The sequence below is a fragment of the Ranitomeya imitator genome, chromosome 6 (assembly GCF_032444005.1).
Source record: "Ranitomeya imitator isolate aRanImi1 chromosome 6, aRanImi1.pri, whole genome shotgun sequence".
Classification (NCBI taxonomy): domain Eukaryota; kingdom Metazoa; phylum Chordata; class Amphibia; order Anura; family Dendrobatidae; genus Ranitomeya; species Ranitomeya imitator.
In genome coordinates, this window is record NC_091287.1 from 547578066 (window position 1) to 547592214 (window position 14149).

A 14149-nucleotide genomic window follows, 5' to 3' on the forward strand; every position below is an offset into this window, starting at 1 on the left:
GGGACACATACGGCAGCAGCGGCTCAGTATTGGGGTATCAGGGGCAGTAATAGGGACACATACGGCAGCAGCGGCTCAGTATTGGGGTATCAGGTGCAGTAATAGGGACACATTCGACAGCAGCAGCTCAGTATTGGGGTATCAGGTGCAGTAATAGGGACACATACGGCAGCAGCGGCTCAGTATTGGGGTATCAGGAGCAGTAATAGGGACACATACGGCAGCAGCGGCTCAGTATTGGGGTATCACGGGCAGTAATAGGGACACATACGGCAGCAGCGGCTCAGTATTGGGGTATCAGGGGCAGTAATAGGGACACATTCGACAGCAGCGGCTCAGTATTGGGGTACCAGGTGCAGTAATAGGGACACATACGGCAGCAGCGGCTCAGTATTGGGGTATCAGGAGCAGTAATAGGGACACATACGGCAGCAGCGGCTCAGTACTGGGGTATCAGGTGCAGTAATAGGGTCACATACGGCAGCAGTGGCTCAGTTTTGGGTATCAGGTGCAGTAATAGGGACACATTTGGCAGCAGCGGCTCAGTATTGGGGTATCAGGTGCAGTAATAGGGACACATACGACAGCAGCGGCTCAGTACTGGGGTATCAGGTGCAGTAATAGGGACACATACGGCAGCAGCGGCTCAGTATTGGGGTATAAGGTGCAGTAATAAGGACACATACGGCAGCAGCGGCTCAGTATTGGGGTATCAGGGGCAGTAATAGGGACACATACGGCAGCAGCGGCTCAGTATTGGGGTATCAGGTGCAGTAATAGGGACACATATGGCAGCAGCGGCTCAGTATTGGGGTATCAGGGGGAGTAATAGGGACACATACGGCAGCAGAGGCTCAGTATTGGGGTATCAGGTGCAGTAATAAGGACACATACGGCAGCAGCGGCTCAGTATTGGGGTATCAGGGGCAGTAATAGGGACACATACGGCAGCAGCGGCTCAGTATTGGGGTATCAGGTGCAGTAATAGGGACACATACGGCAGGAGAGGCTCAGTATTGGGGTATCAGGGGCAGTAATAGGGACACATACGGCAGCAGCGGCTCAGTATTGGGGTATCAGGTGTAGTAATAGGGACACATACGGCAGCAGCGGCTCAGTATTGGGGTATCAGGGGCAGTAATAGGGACACATACGGCAGCAGCGGTTCAGTATTGGGGTATCAGGTGCAGTAATAGGGACACATACGGCAGCAGCGGCTCAGTATTGGGGTATCAGGTGCAGTAATAGGGACACATACGGCAGCAGTGGCTCAGTATTGGGGTATCAGGGGGAGTAATAGGGACACATACGGCAGCAGTAGAGGCTCAGTATTGGGGTATCAGGGGCAGTAATAGGGACACATACGGCAGCAGTAGCGGCTCAGTATTGGGGTATCAGGTGCAGTAATAGGGAAACATACGGCAGCAGCGGTTCAGTATTGGGGTATCAGGTGCAGTAATAGGGACACATACGGCAGCAGCGGCTCAGTATTGGGGTATCAGGTGCAGTAATAGGGACACATACGGCAGCAGCGGCTCAGTATTGGGGTATCAGGGGGAGTAATAGGGTCACATATGGCAGCAGCGGCTCAGTATTGGGGTATCAGGTGTAGTAATAGGGACACATATGGCAGCAGCGACTCAGTATTGGGGTATCAGGTGCAGTAATAGGGACACATATGGCAGCAGCGGCTCAGTATTGGGGTATCAGGTGCAGTAATAGGGACACATACGGCAGCAGAGGCTCAGTATTGGGGTATCAGGTGCAGTAATAGGGACACATACGGCAGCAGTGGCTCAGTATTGGGGTATCAGGTGCAGTAATAGGGACACATACAGCAGCAGCGGCTCAGTATTGGGGTATCAGATGCAGTAATAGGGACACATACGGCAGCAGCGGCTCAGTATTGGGGTATCAGGTGCAGTAATAGGGACACATACGGCAGCGGCTCAGTATTGGGGTATCAGGGGCAGTAATAGGGACACATACAGCAGCAGAGGCTCAGTATTGGGGTATCAGGTGCAGTAATAGGGACACATACGGCAGCAGCGGCTCAGTATTGGGGTATCAGGTGCAGTAATAGGGACACATACGGCAGCAGCGGCTCAGTATTGGAGTATCAGGTGCAGTAATAGGGACACATACGGCAGCAGCGGCTCAGTATTGGAGTATCAGGTGCAGTAATAGGGACACATACGGCAGCAGCGGCTCAGTATTGGGGTATCAGGTGCAGTAATACGGTCACATACGACAGCAGCGGCTCAGTATTGGGGTATCAGGTGCAGTAATAGGGACACATATGGCAGCAGCGGCTCAGTATTGGGGTATCAAGTGCAGTAATAGGGACACATACGGCAGCAGCGGCTCAGTATTGGGGTATCAGGTGCAGTAATAGGGACACATACGGCAGCAGCGGCTCAGTATTGGGGTATCAGGTGCAGTAATAGGGACACATACGGCAGCAGCGGCTCAGTATTGGGGTATCAGGTGCAGTAATAGGGACACATACGGCAGCAGCGGCTCAGTATTGAGGTATCAGGAGCAGTAATAGGGACACATACGGCAGCAGCGGCTCAGTATTGGGGTATCAGGTGTAGTAATAGGGTCACATACGGCAGCAGCGGCTCAGTATTGGGTATCAGGGGCAGTAATAGGGACACATACGGCAGCAGCGGCTCAGTATTGGGGTATCAGGAGCAGTAATAGGGACACATACGGCAGCAGCGGCTCAGTATTGGGGTATCAGGGGCAGTAATAGGGACACATACGGCAGCAGCAGCTCAGTATTGGGGTATCAGGTGCAGTAATAAGGACACATACGGCAGCAGCGGCTCAGTATTGAGGTATCAGGGGCAGTAATAGGGACACATACGGCAGCAGCGGCTCAGTATTGGGGTATCAGGAGCAGTAATAGGGACACACACGGCAGCAGCGGCTCAGTATTGGGGTATCAGGGGCAGTAATAGGGACACATACGGCAGCAGCGGCTCAGTATTCGGGTATTAGGAGCAGTAATAGGGACACATACGGCAGCAGCGGCTCAGTATTCGGGTATTAGGAGCAGTAATAGGGACACATACGGCAGCAGCGGCTCAGTATTGGGGTATCAGGTGCAGTAATAGGGACACATACGGCAGCAGCGGCTCAGTATTGGGGTATCAGGTGCAGTAATAGGGACACATATGGCAGCAGCAGCTCAGTATTGGGGTATCAGGGGCAGTAATAGGGACACATACGGCAGCAGCGGCACAGTATTGGGGTATCAGGTGTAGTAATAGGGACACATATGGCAGCAGCGGCTCAGTATTGGTGTATCAGGGGCAGTAATAGGGACACATACGTCAGCAGCGGCTCAGTATTGGGGTATCAGGTGCAGTAATAGGGACACATATGGCAGCAGCGGCTCAGTATTGGGGTATCAGGGGCAGTAATAGGGTCACATATGTCAGCAGCGGCTCAGTATTGGGGTGTCAGGTGCAGTAATAGGGACACATATGGCAGCAGCAGCTCAGAATTGGGGTATCAGGTGCAGTAATAAGGACACATACGGCAGCAGCGGCTCAGTATTGGGGTATCAGGGGCAGTAATAGGGACACATACGGCAGCAGTGGCTCAGTATTGGGGTATCAGGGGCAGTAATAGGGACACATACGACAGCAGCGGCTCAGTACTGGGGTATCAGGTGCAGAAATAGGGACACATACGGCAGCAGCGGCTCAGTATTGGGGTATCAGGGGCAGTAATAGGGACACATACGGCAGCAGCGGCTCAGTATTGGGGTATCAGGTGCAGTAATAGGGACACATTCGACAGCAGCAGCTCAGTATTGGGGTATCAGGTGCAGTAATAGGGACACATACGGCAGCAGCGGCTCAGTATTGGGGTATCAGGAGCAGTAATAGGGACACATACGGCAGCAGCGGCTCAGTATTGGGGTATCACGGGCAGTAATAGGGACACATACGGCAGCAGCGGCTCAGTATTGGGGTATCAGGGGCAGTAATAGGGACACATTCGACAGCAGCGGCTCAGTATTGGGGTACCAGGTGCAGTAATAGGGACACATACGGCAGCAGCGGCTCAGTATTGGGGTATCAGGAGCAGTAATAGGGACACATACGGCAGCAGCGGCTCAGTACTGGGGTATCAGGTGCAGTAATAGGGTCACATACGGCAGCAGTGGCTCAGTTTTGGGTATCAGGTGCAGTAATAGGGACACATTTGGCAGCAGCGGCTCAGTATTGGGGTATCAGGTGCAGTAATAGGGACACATACGACAGCAGCGGCTCAGTACTGGGGTATTAGGTGCAGTAATAGGGACACATACGGCAGCAGCGGCTCAGTATTGGGGTATAAGGTGCAGTAATAAGGACACATACGGCAGCAGCGGCTCAGTATTGGGGTATCAGGGGCAGTAATAGGGACACATACGGCAGCAGCGGCTCAGTATTGGGGTATCAGGTGCAGTAATAGGGACACATATGGCAGCAGCGGCTCAGTATTGGGGTATCAGGGGGAGTAATAGGGACACATACGGCAGCAGAGGCTCAGTATTGGGGTATCAGGTGCAGTAATAAGGACACATACGGCAGCAGCGGCTCAGTATTGGGGTATCAGGGGCAGTAATAGGGACACATACGGCAGCAGCGGCTCAGTATTGGGGTATCAGGTGCAGTAATAGGGACACATACGGCAGGAGAGGCTCAGTATTGGGGTATCAGGGGCAGTAATAGGGACACATACGGCAGCAGCGGCTCAGTATTGGGGTATCAGGTGTAGTAATAGGGACACATACGGCAGCAGCGGCTCAGTATTGGGGTATCAGGGGCAGTAATAGGGACACATACGGCAGCAGCGGTTCAGTATTGGGGTATCAGGTGCAGTAATAGGGACACATACGGCAGCAGCGGCTCAGTATTGGGGTATCAGGTGCAGTAATAGGGACACATACGGCAGCAGTGGCTCAGTATTGGGGTATCAGGGGGAGTAATAGGGACACATACGGCAGCAGTAGAGGCTCAGTATTGGGGTATCAGGGGCAGTAATAGGGACACATACGGCAGCAGTAGCGGCTCAGTATTGGGGTATCAGGTGCAGTAATAGGGAAACATACGGCAGCAGCGGTTCAGTATTGGGGTATCAGGTGCAGTAATAGGGACACATACGGCAGCAGCGGCTCAGTATTGGGGTATCAGGTGCAGTAATAGGGACACATACGGCAGCAGCGGCTCAGTATTGGGGTATCAGGGGGAGTAATAGGGTCACATATGGCAGCAGCGGCTCAGTATTGGGGTATCAGGTGTAGTAATAGGGACACATATGGCAGCAGCGGCTCAGTATTGGGGTATCAGGTGCAGTAATAGGGACACATATGGCAGCAGCGGCTCAGTATTGGGGTATCAGGTGCAGTAATAGGGACACATACGGCAGCAGAGGCTCAGTATTGGGGTATCAGGTGCAGTAATAGGGACACATACGGCAGCAGTGGCTCAGTATTGGGGTATCAGGTGCAGTAATAGGGACACATACAGCAGCAGCGGCTCAGTATTGGGGTATCAGATGCAGTAATAGGGACACATACGGCAGCAGCGGCTCAGTATTGGGGTATCAGGTGCAGTAATAGGGACACATACGGCAGCGGCTCAGTATTGGGGTATCAGGGGCAGTAATAGGGACACATACAGCAGCAGAGGCTCAGTATTGGGGTATCAGGTGCAGTAATAGGGACACATACGGCAGCAGCGGCTCAGTATTGGGGTATCAGGTGCAGTAATAGGGACACATACGGCAGCAGCGGCTCAGTATTGGAGTATCAGGTGCAGTAATAGGGACACATACGGCAGCAGCGGCTCAGTATTGGAGTATCAGGTGCAGTAATAGGGACACATACGGCAGCAGCGGCTCAGTATTGGGGTATCAGGTGCAGTAATAGGGACACATACGGCAGCGGCTCAGTATTGGGGTATCAGGGGCAGTAATAGGGACACATACAGCAGCAGAGGCTCAGTATTGGGGTATCAGGTGCAGTAATAGGGACACATACGGCAGCAGCGGCTCAGTATTGGGGTATCAGGTGCAGTAATAGGGACACATACGGCAGCAGCTGCTCAGTATTGGGGTATCAGGGGCAGTAATAGGGACACATACGGCAGCAGCGGCACAGTATTGGGGTATCAGGTGCAGTAATACGGTCACATACGACAGCAGCGGCTCAGTATTGGGGTATCAGGTGCAGTAATAGGGACACATACGGCAGCAGCGGCTCAGTATTGGGGTATCAGGTGCAGTAATAGGGACACATACGGCAGCAGCGGTTCAGTATTGGGACATCAGGGGCAGTAATAGGGACACATACGGCAGCAGTGGCTCAGTTTTGGGTATCAGGTGCAGTAATAGGGACACATACGGCAGCAGAGGCTCAGTATTGGGGTATCAGGGGCAGTAATAGGGACACATACGGCAGCAGAGGCTCAGTATTGGGGTATCAGGTGCAGTAATAGGGTCACATACACTAGCAGCGGTTCAGTATTGGGGTATCAGGTGCAGTAATAGGGACACATACGGCAGCAGCGGCTCAGTATTGGGGTATCAGGTGCAGTAATAGGGACACATACGGCAGCAGCGGCTCAGTATTGGGGTATCAGGTGCAGTAATAGGGACACATACGGCAGCAGCGGCTCAGTATTGGGGTATCAGGTGCAGTAATAGGGACACATACGGCAGCAGCGGCTCAGTATTGGGGTATCAGGTGCAGTAATAGGGACACATACGGCAGCAGCGGCTCAGTATTGAGGTATCAGGAGCAGTAATAGGGACACATACGGCAGCAGCGGCTCAGTATTGGGGTATCAGGTGTAGTAATAGGGTCACATACGGCAGCAGCGGCTCAGTATTGGGTATCAGGGGCAGTAATAGGGACACATACGGCAGCAGCGGCTCAGTATTGGGGTATCAGGAGCAGTAATAGGGACACATACGGCAGCAGCGGCTCAGTATTGGGGTATCAGGGGCAGTAATAGGGACACATACGGCAGCAGCAGCTCAGTATTGGGGTATCAGGTGCAGTAATAAGGACACATACGGCAGCAGCGGCTCAGTATTGAGGTATCAGGGGCAGTAATAGGGACACATACGGCAGCAGCGGCTCAGTATTGGGGTATCAGGTGCAGTAATAGGGACACATACGGCAGCAGCGGCTCAGTATTGGGGTATCAGGAGCAGTAATAGGGACACACACGGCAGCAGCGGCTCAGTATTGGGGTATCAGGGGCAGTAATAGGGACACATACGGCAGCAGCGGCTCAGTATTCGGGTATTAGGAGCAGTAATAGGGACACATACGGCAGCAGCGGCTCAGTATTGGGGTATCAGGTGCAGTAATAGGGACACATACGGCAGCAGCGGCTCAGTATTGGGGTATCAGGTGCAGTAATAGGGACACATATGGCAGCAGCAGCTCAGTATTGGGGTATCAGGGGCAGTAATAGGGACACATACGGCAGCAGCGGCACAGTATTGGGGTATCAGGTGTAGTAATAGGGACACATATGGCAGCAGCGGCTCAGTATTGGTGTATCAGGGGCAGTAATAGGGACACATACGTCAGCAGCGGCTCAGTATTGGGGTATCAGGTGCAGTAATAGGGACACATATGGCAGCAGCGGCTCAGTATTGGGGTATCAGGGGCAGTAATAGGGTCACATATGTCAGCAGCGGCTCAGTATTGGGGTATCAGGTGCAGTAATAGGGACACATATGGCAGCAGCAGCTCAGAATTGGGGTATCAGGTGCAGTAATAAGGACACATACGGCAGCAGCGGCTCAGTATTGGGGTATCAGGTGCAGTAATAGGGTCACATACGGCAGCAGCGGCTCAGTATTGGGGTATCAGGTGTAGTAATAGGGACACATATGGCAGCAGCGGCTCAGTATTGGTGTATCAGGTGCAGTAATAGGGACACATATGGCAGCAGCGGCTCAGTATTGGGGTATCAGGGGCAGTAATAGGGTCACATACGTCAGCAGCGGCTCAGTATTGGGGTATCAGGTGCAGTAATAGGGACACATACGGCAGCAGCAGCTCAGTATTGGGGTATCAGGTGCAGTAATAGGGACACATACGGCAGCAGCGGCTCAGTATTGGGGTATCAGGTGCAGTAATAGGGACACATACGGCAGCAGCGGCTCAGTATTGGGGTATCAGGTGCAGTAATAGGGACACATACGGCAGCAGCGGCTCAGTATTGGGGTATCAGGGGCAGTAATAGGGTCACATACGTCAGCAGCGGCTCAGTATTGGGGTATCAGGTGCAGTAATAGGGACACATACGGCAGCAGCAGCTCAGTATTGGGGTATCAGGTGCAGTAATAGGGACACATACGGCAGCAGCGGCTCAGTATTGGGGTATCAGGTGCAGTAATAGGGACACATACGGCAGCAGCGGCTCAGTATTGGGGTATCAGGTGCAGTAATAGGGACACATACGGCAGCAGCGGCTCAGTATTGGGGTATCAGGTGCAGTAATAGGGACACATACGGCAGCAGCGGCTCAGTATTGGGGTATCAGGGGCAGTAATAGGGACACATACGGCAGCAGAGGCTCAGTATTGGGGTATCAGGTGTAGTAATAGGGAAACATACGGCAGCAGAGGCTCAGTATTGGGGTATCAGGGGGAGTAATAGGGACACATACGGCAGCAGCGGCTCAGTATTGGGGTATCAGGTGCAGTAATAGGGTCACATACGGCAGCAGCGGCTCAGTATTGGGGTATCAGGTGCAGTAATAAGGACACATACGGCAGCAGAGGCTCAGTATTGGGGTATCAGGTGCAGTAATAGGGACACATACGGCAGCAGCGGCTCAGTATTGGGGTATCAGGTGCAGTAATAGGGACACATATGGCAGCAGCAGCTCAGTATTGGGGTATCAGGTGTAGTAATAGGGTCACATACGGCAGCAGCGGCTCAGTATTATGGTATCAGGTGTAGTAATAGGGACACATATGGCAGCAGCAGCTCAGTATTGGGGTATCAGGTGCAGTAATAGGGACACATATGGCAGCAGCAGCTCAGTATTGGGGTATCAGGTGTAGTAATAGGGTCACATACGGCAGCAGCGGCTCAGTATTGGGGTATCAGGTGTAGTAATAGGGACACATACGGCAGCAGCGGCTCAGTATTGGGGTATCAGGTGTAGTAATAGGGTCACATACGGCAGCAGCGGCTCAGTATTGGGGTATCAGGTGCAGTAATAGGGACACATACGACAGCAGCGGTTCAGTATTGGGTTATCGGGGCAGTAATAGGGACACAAACGGCAGCAGCAGCTCAGTATTGGGGTATCAGGGGCAGTAATAGGGACACATACGGCAGCAGCGGCTCTGTATTGGGGTATCAGGGGCAGTTATAGGGACACATAGGGCGGCAGCGGCTCAGTATTGGGGTATCAGGGGCAGTAATAGGGACACATTCGGCAGCAGCGGCTCAGTATTGGGGTATCAGGGGCAGTAATAGGGTCACATACGGCAGCAGCGGCTCAGTATTGGGGTATCAGGTGCAGTAATAGGGACACATACGGCAGCAGCGGCTCAGTATTGGGGTATCAGGTGCAGTAATAGGGACACATACGGCAGCAGCGGCTCAGTATTGGGGTATCAGGTGCAGTAATAGGGACACATACGACAGCAGCGGCTCAGTATTGGGGTATCAGGTGCAGTAATAGGGTCACATACGGCAGCAGCAGCAGCTCACTATTGGGATATCAGGTGCAGTAATAGGGACACATACGGCAGCAGAGGCTCAGTATTGGGGTATCAGGTGCAGTAATAGGGACACATATGGCAGCAGCGGCTCAGTATTGGGGTATCAGGTGCAGTAATAGGGACACATAGGGCAGGAGAGGCTCAGTATTGGGGTATCAGGGGCAGTAATAGGGACACATACGGCAGCAGCGGCTCAGTATTGGGGTATCAGGTGCAGTAATAGGGACACATACGGCAGCAGCGGCTCAGTATTGGGGTATCAGGTGCAGTAATAGGGACACATATGGCAGCAGCGGCTCAGTATTGGGGTATCAGGGGCAGTAATAGGGACACATACGGCAGCAGCGGCTCAGTATTGGGGTATCAGGGGCAGTAATAGGGACACATACGGCAGCAGCGGCTCAGTATTGGGGTATCAGGTGCAGTAATAGGGACACATACGACAGCAGCGGCTCAGTATTGGGGTATCAGTGGCAGTAATAGGGACACATACGGCAGCAGCGGCTCAGTATTGGGATATCAGGTGCAGTAATAGGGACACATACGGCAGCAGTGGCTCAGTATTGCGGTATCAGGTGCAGTAATAGGGACACATACGTCAGCAGCGGCTCAGTATTGGTGTATCAGGGGCAGTAATAGGGTCACATACGTCAGCAGCGGCTCAGTATTGGGGTATCAGGTGCAGTAATAGGGACACATACGTCAGCAGCGGCTCAGTATTGCGGTATCAGGTGCAGTAATAGGGACACATACGTCAGCAGCGGCTCAGTATTGGTGTATCAGGGGCAGTAATAGGGTCACATACGTCAGCAGCGGCTCAGTATTGGGGTATCAGGTGCAGTAATAGGGACACATACGGCAGCAGCAGCTCAGTATTGGGGTATCAGGTGCAGTAATAGGGACACATACGGCAGCAGCGGCTCAGTACTGGGGTATCAGGTGCAGTAATAGGGTCACATACGACAGCAGCGGTTCAGTATTGGGGTATCGGGGCAGTAATAGGGACACAAACGGCAGCAGCGGCTCAGTATTGGGGTATCAGGGGCAGTAATACGGACACATACGGCAGCAGCGGCTCTGTATTGGGGTATCAGGGGCAGTTATAGGGACACATAGGGCGGCAGCGGCTCAGTATTGGGGTATCAGGGGCAGTAATAGGGACACATACGGCAGCAGTGGCTCAGTATTGGGGTATCAGGGGCAGTAATAGGGACACATACGACAGCAGCGGCTCAGTACTGGGGTATCAGGTGCAGAAATAGGGACACATACGGCAGCAGCGGCTCAGTATTGGGGTATCAGGGGCAGTAATAGGGACACATACGGCAGCAGCGGCTCAGTATTGGGGTATCAGGTGCAGTAATAGGGACACATTCGACAGCAGCAGCTCAGTATTGGGGTATCAGGTGCAGTAATAGGGACACATACGGCAGCAGCGGCTCAGTATTGGGGTATCAGGAGCAGTAATAGGGACACATACGGCAGCAGCGGCTCAGTATTGGGGTATCAGGGGCAGTAATAGGGACACATACGGCAGCAGCGGCTCAGTATTGGGGTATCAGGGGCAGTAATAGGGACACATTCGACAGCAGCGGCTCAGTATTGGGGTACCAGGTGCAGTAATAGGGACACATACGGCAGCAGCGGCTCAGTATTGGGGTATCAGGAGCAGTAATAGGGACACATACGGCAGCAGCGGCTCAGTACTGGGGTATCAGGTGCAGTAATAGGGTCACATACGGCAGCAGTGGCTCAGTTTTGGGTATCAGGTGCAGTAATAGGGACACATTTGGCAGCAGCGGCTCAGTATTGGGGTATCAGGTGCAGTAATAGGGACACATACGACAGCAGCGGCTCAGTACTGGGGTATCAGGTGCAGTAATAGGGACACATACGGCAGCAGCGGCTCAGTATTGGGGTATAAGGTGCAGTAATAAGGACACATACGGCAGCAGCGGCTCAGTATTGGGGTATCAGGGGCAGTAATAGGGACACATACGGCAGCAGCGGCTCAGTATTGGGGTATCAGGTGCAGTAATAGGGACACATATGGCAGCAGCGGCTCAGTATTGGGGTATCAGGGGGAGTAATAGGGACACATACGGCAGCAGAGGCTCAGTATTGGGGTATCAGGTGCAGTAATAAGGACACATACGGCAGCAGCGGCTCAGTATTGGGGTATCAGGGGCAGTAATAGGGACACATACGGCAGCAGCGGCTCAGTATTGGGGTATCAGGGGGAGTAATAGGGACACATATGGCAGCAGCGGCTCAGTATTTGGGTATCAGGTGCAGTAATAGGGACACATACGGCAGGAGAGGCTCAGTATTGGGGTATCAGGGGCAGTAATAGGGACACATACGGCAGCAGCGGCTCAGTATTGGGGTATCAGGTGTAGTAATAGGGACACATACGGCAGCAGCGGCTCAGTATTGGGGTATCAGGGGCAGTAATAGGGACACATACGGCAGCAGCGGTTCAGTATTGGGGTATCAGGTGCAGTAATAGGGACACATACGGCAGCAGCGGCTCAGTATTGGGGTATCAGGTGCAGTAATAGGGACACATACGGCAGCAGTGGCTCAGTATTGGGGTATCAGGGGGAGTAATAGGGACACATACGGCAGCAGTAGAGGCTCAGTATTGGGGTATCAGGGGCAGTAATAGGGACACATACGGCAGCAGTAGCGGCTCAGTATTGGGGTATCAGGTGCAGTAATAGGGAAACATACGGCAGCAGCGGTTCAGTATTGGGGTATCAGGTGCAGTAATAGGGACACATACGGCAGCAGCGGCTCAGTATTGGGATATCAGGTGCAGTAATAGGGACACATATGGCAGCAGTAGCGGCTCAGTATTGGGGTATCAGGGGCAGTAATAGGGACACATACGGCAGCAGCGGCTCAGTATTGGGTTATCAGGGGAAGTAATAGGGACACATACGGCAGCAGCGGCTCAGTATTGGGGCATCAGGGGCAGTAATAGGCGCACATACGGCAGCAGCTGCTCAGTATTGGGGTATCAGGGGCAGTAATAAGGACACATATGGCAGCAGCGGCTCAGTATTGGGGTATCAGCAGGATGAGGAGTTTGTGCAGGTTGGGAATAGACGGTGATGGGGCTGGAACATGAGAAGTGAAATGTGTCTTTGTTGTATTTTCTGCAGGTGAGTCGTTGCTGGAAGAAGTTGTCATGTCGGTCTGGGCCAGATGGAAAAGACCGGAAAAATGAACAATTCCATCAGAAAGAACGTCAGCGGTAAGACATTATCTGTAACTGTGCTGTGATCTCTTATATGTTCTGTAGGGCTGGTATCTACCACTGACCATATGGCGGTAATATGTATATTGGTCATTATATAGAGATTATCTTCAGTAACAGCGCGGTCATCTGCTGAGGTTCTCCTCCAGTATTAGGGCGCATCACCGAGTTGTAATTAAGGTTACCTGGTTAGGGGCCCGCTCAGAAGCTTCGCCCCCCTGGACCAAAACCCTAGCTACGCCTCTGGACACCTATATACGATGCAAGCTATTGCCAATCTTACAGATTCACACATTATTTCTCCGAGGCCACTCACTATAGCGGCGCACATATGTGACCATTATTAAGGAGAAGCTTTTCTCAATGTGTGGTTAACTCTTAATTGAGGCTGCATTATATCTAATAGTGTAAGACAGCAGCTGGCTCCAGGACATTCGGCACCGGACGTGCTTCTAACATGAGAATCCAGGTGGAGGTGAATATAGCGCTGCGGCCCCGGTGGGATTTGTAAGCATGGTACTGCTGCAAACAAGCAAAATCTGCCCGAGGAGGGTGAGTTTGCTTCACGCTCTGTCGGTTTAGATATTTTATCTGTCAGTGGCAGACTTAATAAATGTGCAGAATAGAATAGCATGATATCCCCGGGTGTACATACTATAGCAAAAGACCATGCACTACATCTATAACTACAATGGATGAGTTAATTTCAAACTTCTTGTAGGGTTTACTTTGCTTCTGGCTGTATCCAATGCTGGCTGCACTCAAAAAAAGCCAAATATGAAGATGAAAGGTAACAATATTTTCCTTGTAACAAGAATTATAAAATTGGAGCAGTCTAAGAATCAGAGCCTTCGAAATATGGTGTTGGAGAATGATGGTATCAATTCCATGGATGGCAAAAAGAACAAACAAAGCAATCTTGGAGCAAATCAATCCAAACATGTCACTCGAAACAAAGATCTCCAATCTACGACTTGCCTACTGTAGATACATCATATGAAGAGAGCAGTCACTGGAGAAGGACATCATGGTTGGAAGAATAGAAGGAATAATGCGAAGAGGAAGACCTGCAACATGATGGCTTGATACTATCAAGATAACAGTGGAGAAGACCCTGGTGGACCT

General features: G+C 52.2%; 1 protein-coding gene across 1 annotated transcript in view; it reads right to left on the minus strand.

The window, feature by feature from the left end:
- The window catches only part of COL22A1 (collagen type XXII alpha 1 chain), a 573554-nt gene that overhangs the window by 87336 nt on the left and 472069 nt on the right, over positions 1-14149 (minus strand). The window lies entirely within an intron of this gene.